The sequence below is a fragment of the Carassius auratus genome, unplaced genomic scaffold (assembly GCF_003368295.1).
Source record: "Carassius auratus strain Wakin unplaced genomic scaffold, ASM336829v1 scaf_tig00001689, whole genome shotgun sequence".
In the NCBI taxonomy this organism is placed as follows: Eukaryota; Metazoa; Chordata; class Actinopteri; order Cypriniformes; family Cyprinidae; genus Carassius; species Carassius auratus.
The window spans coordinates 30,334-39,784 of NW_020523381.1; positions in this window are offsets into that span (position 1 = coordinate 30,334).

The following is a 9,451-nucleotide window of genomic DNA, read 5'->3' on the forward strand; positions in this document are numbered from 1 at the left end:
TCCAAACTGCTCCAGACTTGCACTGTTCTCTCTGGCAGCTCTGCACTTAATGCTATGGTGTTTAGGAGTTAATAAGAGCTTTGCTTGCACCTACTATAGGGAAGGGAAAACACAAAATATAAGCAGTATTTAGAGAAAAACAAAAGTATAATAGCAACACATTGTGCACAGTGGAAAGATTCCACTCGCTGAAAAGTTAGTGCTGAATCCAAATGCAAACCAACTTGTCAAATGGCTTCTATAAATACAATCAGGTTAGTGCACAAACAAAATTTCTCCAGTCAAACAAAGACTATGTATTAATTTTATTGCACCCATATTTCGGCTCTAATTGCTACAGGCAGCAATTAGGATGTGTAACGTAATTTAGAGCGTGCACTGACCCGTGAGATTGCCTCGGCAAACCGCTTTGACAGAACTTCACCATGAACGGAATAAGCAGCAGGAGTTTTACATATCATTCTCTCTATGGTCGTCCCCAGGCTTCTTCATTTCAGCTCCAAATTAATTTACAAGTGACTATAGTAATAGGACTGTAAAGCAGGAAAATTATCTCATGACAAGGGAAATAACATGCTCTGTCTTCCATATTTAAAAGGAAATAGAAGAGTCACCAAATCACCATGCACTTTTTTTATTTCTGCCCTGGAAATACTTGAGGTCAGATATTTAATAAGGGTTGGGGCTCTTATAATTGGAGAGTGTCTCATTTGAGGATATTGAAGTCTTGTTGTGGTCAAAATCCACAAAAGCCATCGTCTCGCCTCTCTCGATTAGTATGTGACGAGTGAAATCGTCTTGGTTTGACCTTGTCACTGGGGCTTAAATGGCCACCGTAATAAGATGTCACTGGGAGGAAGTGAATTTAGCCTCCATACAGACTGAAGCATTGTTAAAACATCCCAAAGATAAACACATTTTAAAGTCTGCTGATGCTATTGAAGAGGTTCACACTTCTTATGTTCTTAATACATAACAATAATTATATATATAAAAAACAACTCAGAACTTGAATCTAACACTTCAGTTGCTCTATGAGGACTTGGAAAACACTTACAGATGTGTTAAATCTTTTTATGTTAGTCTTTTTTGGTAAATCTTGTTAGGTGAGTCCTTTCTGAGTGAATCACATTTGTTTTTCCTGCCATCTTTGTTTTCTCTTGCTTCTCTTATTTCATCAGGGGAGAAAAGGAAAAGGATCTGAGAGTGCGGAATATTCTCAAATAACGAAGCTGGTTTACTCTCGGAGTCACAATGAACCATGTCATCCATCTTTAGGACTGTCAACCTGATTCTATATTTGAATGGCTTCAAAGGGAACGGAGATGTGAAGTGCCGACTTGTGTTTCGCTGAAAGCGTCGGTTTAATAGTTGTTAGCTTCATAAGAGCAGCACACTGTTGTTTGCTCTCCTTATGAAGAGTTGTAGAGCTTGTGTTTGTAAAGTTACTTCAGTGATGAAACTTCAGGAATTACGAAAGTCGAAAAAAAGTTAAAAAGAAAATTCAGGTTAATTGGGACACCTTTTTGACCATGAGACGATTGTCATAAAGTGGCCTGATTTTCACCATAAGCTATTAAGGTCTAAATAAAGGTTCTTTATTGTCATTGATGGTTCCATGAAAATCCTCCATATAACCTCACTGAAGCAAAAATGGTTCTTCGGTTCTTCAGATTATTGAAATGTTCCTCGCACTTGAAAAAAAATGGTTCTTTTAAGAACTGTTTACTGAAAAGTTATTCTATGGCATCGCTGCAAAAACCCACTTTTGGAAGCTTTATTTTACTGGCATTGATGGTTTCATGAAGAAACGTTTATCTCCATATCCACGAAAGATTCTTCATAGTGGACAAATGGTATTTGGATTATTAAAATGTTACTTACCGAGAAAACTGACAGAGAACTTTCTTTAAAAAAAACTGACAGAGAACTGCTCACTGAAAGGTTCTTCGTGGAACCCAAAATGGGTGCGAAAACCACTTTTTGGAATCTTTATTTTTAGTAGTGTATGTATCAGTATATGTACAGAGCTCAATAATCATTTTTATCTCTTTGTATGTTGTACAAACTGTCTTGTGCACTAATGCAAAAGTTAGCTTTTTTTTTAGTTAATAAATTGAAAGCAGTTATGAATTCATATAGAAATTAGAGAGGTGGATATGAGAAAGGCTAAAATTGTTCAGTTTGGATGCCTAAATGGTAAAGCCAAATTAATCATAATTGCAAAAATTTTGCAGACAGTTGTTGTGAAAAAGCTCCTAACTTATTAGCTTTTGCTGCAAACCAACAGCTTGTGGTATAGAGCAGTATTGATTTTTTGCCTTTTTCATTCGATTCAAACTGATGTTTACAAACCATTTTCTTTTGCTTTCATAATTCATAGTTTTCCCATTTCGACAGAACCCTGTCTAGTAATGTCAATCAGCTAAATAATGTATACCTTTGTGACAAATTTAAACTATAAGCATTCATAGCATCTAAAAAGGTCAAGTGAAATGAATAGACGTGCGACAAATGCTGATTCTGATAGACAGATTTGTTACAATAAACCAAAGCACAGTGAATGACAGAATTCCTCACTCTGGCCCATGAAAATTCTTACAATCGAGCTTTGTTGTAAGCATTACTTGAGAGCATGTCTCCATCAATGCTAAAGCTAGTTCTAGTGCATTTCAAAAATAGCTACTAAATACTAGGAAAGAACTGTCAATGAAAGCTGAACTGATGTGAGCGGACATGCTTAATGTTACATCAGTAGAGCAGAGTTATATGTGTGTGTCGTGCGCCAAATCATTTCATGGCATATAATCAAGACAAATTAATCAGGAGGAGGGAATGAGAATGACAGGAGAGAGAAAGAGTGATAAAAAGAGCGAAAAGAAGAGATGGTAACCTTTAAGCAAACCTTAGTCATTCATCAGTCAGTCCTCGGTTTGATACTTCTCTCCATGTCTCTAGTGGGATCTGGTTTGCATGTCAATGCACTGCGGAGGCGGCACCATCTCCATACACAGCCTGGGAAGAGAAAAACATAGTTGTGATTGATGACTCCGGACTCTTCTGATTGCATCTCTGTTACCACATAAATCACACATTTACCGATGCAATGCTGATGCATTTTTACCCTCCAGTAAGTAAGAAAGTTCAGGGAGATTTTCCTAACGTGGCAACACAGATTATGCGTTAAACACAGCGTGTGTTGCAGCATCGTAATGCGATCATCAAAATGGCATGGTCCCGAAGATATAAGGCAAAGTCTGATTAGGGAGCATGCATTAGAATTCATGGGAGAGTAAAATTTATGCAGGTACAAACATTTCCAGCTACAACCACAAACAAGCTCTACTGTATGGAAGACCAAAATATTTAAAGGAACAGTTCACACCAAAATTATAATTCTGTAAGTACTTACTTGCATCGTCCCAAACCCCAATGCCTTCATCTTTTTCTGTGAAACACAAATTGAAAATTTTAAAGGATCTTCATGCAGACTTTGTATATACTACAGTTTGAGGCTATCTATGGAAGCTTGTTTCTGCCATATATATATATATATATATATATATATATATATATATATATATATATATATATATATATATATATATATATATATATATAAATTTATGTAATTTCTGTATTCAATGAATCAATGAAGACTTTAAGGAAGGGGTGTCAAACTCAATTCCTGGAGGGCCGGAGCTGCTCCAACGCACATATCATATAGTTTTCATATAAGTCTGCCGTGCTTGATTAGTTGGATCAGGTGTGTTTAATTAGGGTTGAAGCTCAACTCTGCAGAGCTTCAGCCCTCCAGGAATTAAGTTTGACACTCCTGCTTTAAGGCAAGATTTCACCCAAAGGTGAAAAGTTTGTCATTATTTGCTCACACGCTGTTCCAAAGCTGTATGTAATTCTTTCTTCTTTTCTTCTGCAGAATATAGAGGAAGATATGTTGAAGAATGTTGATAACCAAACAATTTCCCCCTCACACAAACCTATTATATGGCTTCAAAAGAATGCAATTTTTTATGGACTAATGCTTTTATAGACATTTTCTGTTATTATCAGAGCTGTCATTGTATGAAAATCCTGAGTGACGATTCTTCAGACATTCCCATTTTTGAATGTGAATGTAAATATAATAGCATATGGATTTCAGATGCCATCAGCATAAGTAAATAAGGACAAACTTTACATTTTTGCCTGAACTATTCCTTAAATGAAAGTTTATTAGTGTTGTTCAAATTGTCTTTTCTTTGCTCTCCATTGACAGCCATTACGTTTCTATTCATTAAGATGGCAAGTGCATGACAAGGCTATCATGCCACCATAATAGACCCATTTGCGTCAATGTGGAGCCCTCAATTACCCTGTCAAGCGGTTCAAACGAATGCTGAACCTCTCGTTCGAATGTGGCGAGGACATCACATTCAGCCTCCTGTTTCAAGCACAGATGAGTTTGTTAAACCTCATAAAGCCAGCGGGGAGGAAAAGTAATTTCTGCAGAACTTTTTCTGTGCAGGCCACAGGCGCTTGTTTTTCGGAGGCTTGAGGGCTTAAGCTTCACTCATCTTATCAGAATGTTCCTGCATATGGAGCCATGCAGGGCGTCTGCTCATTGCGAAATCCCACCGGTGACAGCAGCTACCAACCAGTCGCTCTTATCTGGAAAGACCCACCGGAGGTACTGAGAGAAGAAAACAACAATCATCACCGGACAAAAGTTGCAGATTTCATTGCACGTGTGCGTGTGTCTGTGTCCATAATCCATATAACAGCTGCATCATGTGGAATTTTAGGATCACAGTCTTATAAAGCGTCTCTGCCAGGCTGCAATGCTCTGCAGGTGGTCCGTGCTTGCCGAAAATATGCAACACTACCGCAGCTTCTATAGAGCAGGAACCACAGGAACGAGTCTGTCCGCCTCTGGCTAAATCAATAACTATCAATCTCTCCAAAAGCCGGGCATTTCCTTTAGTTTTACTGCCAGTGAAATGCTATTCGGCTCTTACAGGCACAGAGTGAGGCCTTTTAGGCTCTTGAGTGCGGCAGTGTCATTTTTACACTTCGAATTATCAGCATCCACTATGATTAACAAAATTCTCCTTGCTCGCAGCACACTCTGTAATATTTGGGACGTGATTTATGCGAATATTACGACCCACAACTTATTTATGATATTGAGTCACGAGGCTTGGCGTGTATTGGATTTTTGTCCCCTCTTGTTATCAATGTTTCAGTCTTGATTGATGACTTATGCTTTAATTATTTATTGAAATACTGTAAGTGGATGATAATTAGAGAATATCTGGGCTGAAGAAAGTGCTGATCTGAAGGGCACAGCTGAAGGTTGACAAAGTTCATCCGGACTGCTCAGAATTCAGATGCAGTGTGCACTGAACTGCAAGATCCGATCAACTGCAAACAGCCTTGTGGCATACTAATTATACACTGACACATGTTATGCATGCTTCCACACACACACACACACGTGTGTATATGCTTGTTCCTAATTTATCGCAGTGACTGTTCATATTATCATTCATGGAATATCTTATGGAGGCATTTTTTGACTGTTTGGCATTCTGAAGAATAAACCTTGCCTTCTGACAAATTTACATTGCAAAAGCAGTACAGGGCACTTCTAAAGGAGCAGTGAATGTTTGTCTTTACACTGACTGTTTTCAATGGATTTACACAGCAATTACATCTGTATACTAGTGTCTAAGGAGGGTCAGAGCAGGTATAATTTATAATATAACCATGAAAACATCTTCAAATGTAGCCCAAAACAACTGGTGTCAGTGCTCTGTTGTAATATTCCATAACCTCTTTATAATAGCTGAATGTTTGCAGCTGTTTACAGCAGCAGAGCTCAAGTGAGACTCATGTCTTGATAACTTGTCAAAAATATCATTTTAGTCTCCAGTCTAACTTGTTCGTTCTACCGCCCCTCCCACCATGCAACAAGGCACAACAAGACCTGCCTGCACCTGTTTTACCTTTCCGTTCAGTGTGTCTTTTTTTGTGCTGATGAACAGAAAATCTCATCAAAACAAATTATTTGCATCATAGCAGTGACAGCACATGCAAGCTGCAGGAGTCAGCAGTGTGTGTGGCTCTGGGGTGCGTCTTGCAGCACCCTTCACACAAATGAACTCTGTTGAGTTGAGTGTTCAAACCCATCTGCCATCAGCTCTATGGAGGTGGATCAAATTGCACAAATACATCTGAGTAATACTAGTGCAGTATTTCATACACAGTAGAAAATAATCCGTGTGAGACAAATGTGTGGAATAAAACCTATAACCAGGTCCAATCTAATTATTATTATTAATTTTATTTTTAGCATTTTTATGAGAAAATCTGCAGAACTCTGTGTCATGGATTTAAACATAGTTAAACGTTAAAAGGATAGTTCACCTAAAAATTTTAATTTTATGTTTTTCTGCTTACCCCCAGGGCATCCAAGATGTAGATGACTTTGTTACTTCCGTAGAACACTTTTGCATTTTTAACTCAAACCGTTACAATCTGTCAGTCGTACAATGTAAGTGGAGACCAAATTAAACCTGCGGCTCTTGATAATATATTGCTGTGTAAAGACACAAAACAATCGCTCTCTGCAAAAAACTGAACAGCATTTATATAGTTTTTTACCTCTGATTTTCACTGCATTGTCTGGACTGCCCTGAGCACGTTCACATCTTCTTCTTCAGTTGGTGTGTGGCGCATCTTCCTCTATTTCTTGTTTTACGGCGGTTCGCAAATTATAAATGCATTACCGCCACCTATCTCTCAAGTGGACTATTGAAATTCTATCTACAATCTCAATTAAAAGTGTCAATAACCCACCCTGAACTTTGGTTGTCGTCGTCCTCCACCCAGGTGTCTGCCCTCCGCCAGAGCCTCCAGTCACAGTTATGAACTTTAGTTTAGTCAATTTCTGTGGGCTGTTTTATGTTTTCCTTATTTAGTTATCTTCCTGTTCTTGTTAGTTCGTAATTGGTTAACCCCCTTCACCTGTCTACCCCTCATTATTTGCCTTATTTTTTCATTTTTTTCAATAAAATTTTTCATTTTATTCTTGAAAATACCCATAGATTCTCTATGTAGTTCAGGTCTGGTGAATTTGCTGGCCAGTCAGGCACACCAACACCATGAAGAAGAAGAAGAAGAAGAAGAAGAAGAAGAAGAAGAAGAAGAAGAAGAAGAAGTTTATTCACATACACATATATTCATATGCACTTAAGATAATCATGCATGTGAACTGTTCCCCAAAGAAGCTATCTAAAGATTATACTAGGGGGCCATGACAAGCCAGGGAAAAAGAAAAATGCAACTTTAAGTGCTTTTGCCAGTGTGGGCAGGTGCCAAATTCTGCTGGAAAATGAAATCAGCATCTTCAAAAAGCTAGTCAGCAGAAGGAAGCATGAAGTGCTCCAAAATTTCTTGGTAAACGGGTCTTCTTACACTTGAGAGTGTGACAGCCAGTTAATTTCACATTTCAGAATCTGCAAGTAACTGATTAAATATAAAATTAGTATATAATTAATATATAATAAATAAGTAAATAATAAAGTAAATAATAAAATTTAAAAGACTTTTCTTTATAGACTTACACCAGTTATACTGTTATTTTTGTATCATTGAGATACTATTGTAGTTTTTATTTTTTACTATTATTATAGATTAGATTTTGAATCAGTTTGCATTTATATAGTTTCCATTTTATTTTAAGATATGAAAGAAAATTCTATGTTCAGTTCAACACATGGCTCTTCTTTCTACGCTCTGCTGCTTGTCCCAGGCTGGTAGGCTGGTGGGCGGTTGAAACGCTCTTCTGAGATGTTCACAGGGCACAGCTGATGAGAGCTACAGCCAGTGTTTTATGAATCTATAATGGCCATCATATTTCAACCAGTCAGGCCCGTATGTTGTGTACACCATGCTGGAAACCAATTTCCTTCCATTTGGGATCAACTTTGCTTCCGTCCAGTGAGCAACTGCTGTTCATTTCATTGTCTGCTGCATCTAATTACCACCACTTTATGTTGCTTGGAGGAGGCTTTAAAACATCTATTAGATAAATTACGAATTATTCTTTAAATCAGACCCATTATGCCAGTATGAATTAAATTTTTAAATAACCTCACAATCTGATGATTTTGACCAACTTATTTATGAAGAATCCTGAAGAATAGAAACCTTCACAACACTTCCTGCTTATTTTCTGTTGTATAAAATGGCAACAGCAGAACATGCGAATCTGAATACTGGCAAGACTTCAAATATTGCTGGAATGAATCCTCTGAAAAACACTGAACTTGTTACAATGGGGAGAAAAAGGACAATGGTTTAATCATCTTACTATGAGGTCAGAGCCGGGGTTGGAAAAATCTTAATGTTTATTCTTCCCTAAGTGTTCCCATATATTTTAAACAGTAAGAGGTTCTCCTGCTTCCTGTGATATTCAGGAAGACTGTGTTGTTGGCTGGCTGCACTGAGGGAGGGATTTGGCTGACCTGAGGTTCTCTCATGTCTGTTTACTGAACTCCCATGTAAACTTTCACCATCATCTTTATGAAAGAGAAATATTTGGGCTCGGATAATTCCCTCCTGTTGTTACAAAAAGGGAGCTGCTAATGCTTTCACCGTGATACAGCTGTATACAATGGGTAAATGTTCAGTTAATTGGCCAAACCGAGGAGGAAGGCAGTTTTGGCAGACCCAAGAGACTCCCAGACTATGCTCTTCTGAAAAAAATAACAAAAAAAACATCATATCGCTCATTCATCCATAAATGAAGGTCATTAATAACCCAAGGTCATTCCCATCACCCCTTTGATGTCTGTGCTTTAATTATGCATAAAGAGTGAGTCAAAGGCACATTAATATTTATTGTAATTTCCATTTGTAACTTTGCCAATGCAACAGCAAAAGTAGAATCTATGGAATGCTGGATGTAATTAGTGCTATTGACTGAACTAATCCCAACGGAGCCACACGATTGGATGAGGATCAATATTAATTCAAACTAAGAAACAGCACAAATAAACAAATACAAGACCACAGAGGAAGGAGGAAAGGAGGCTGGGTGGGGGTGAGGGGGGTCCACAGAAAATACACTATCATGACGTACAAAAATAGGTTGTGGAAAATAGGATTAAATAGCATGGGGACTCAAATATTCACTTAATTAATATGTCACAGTATACTGCCAAAAACATAGTGTTAAAGTAAAATACTTCTAATAAAGTAATACTTCTACTAAATCAGGATTTAATTGTACTTTGTTACTCAAAAGTAAAAATCATACACAACAACCATATTTAGCAGTAGTTTTTACTTGAGTGGAATTTAATAGATTGAATAACTGATTATTAAAAATGTTAGTTTCTGTTTTCAGCCAAGAACTTAATTTCAGTATCTGGAAACAAGTAAAACT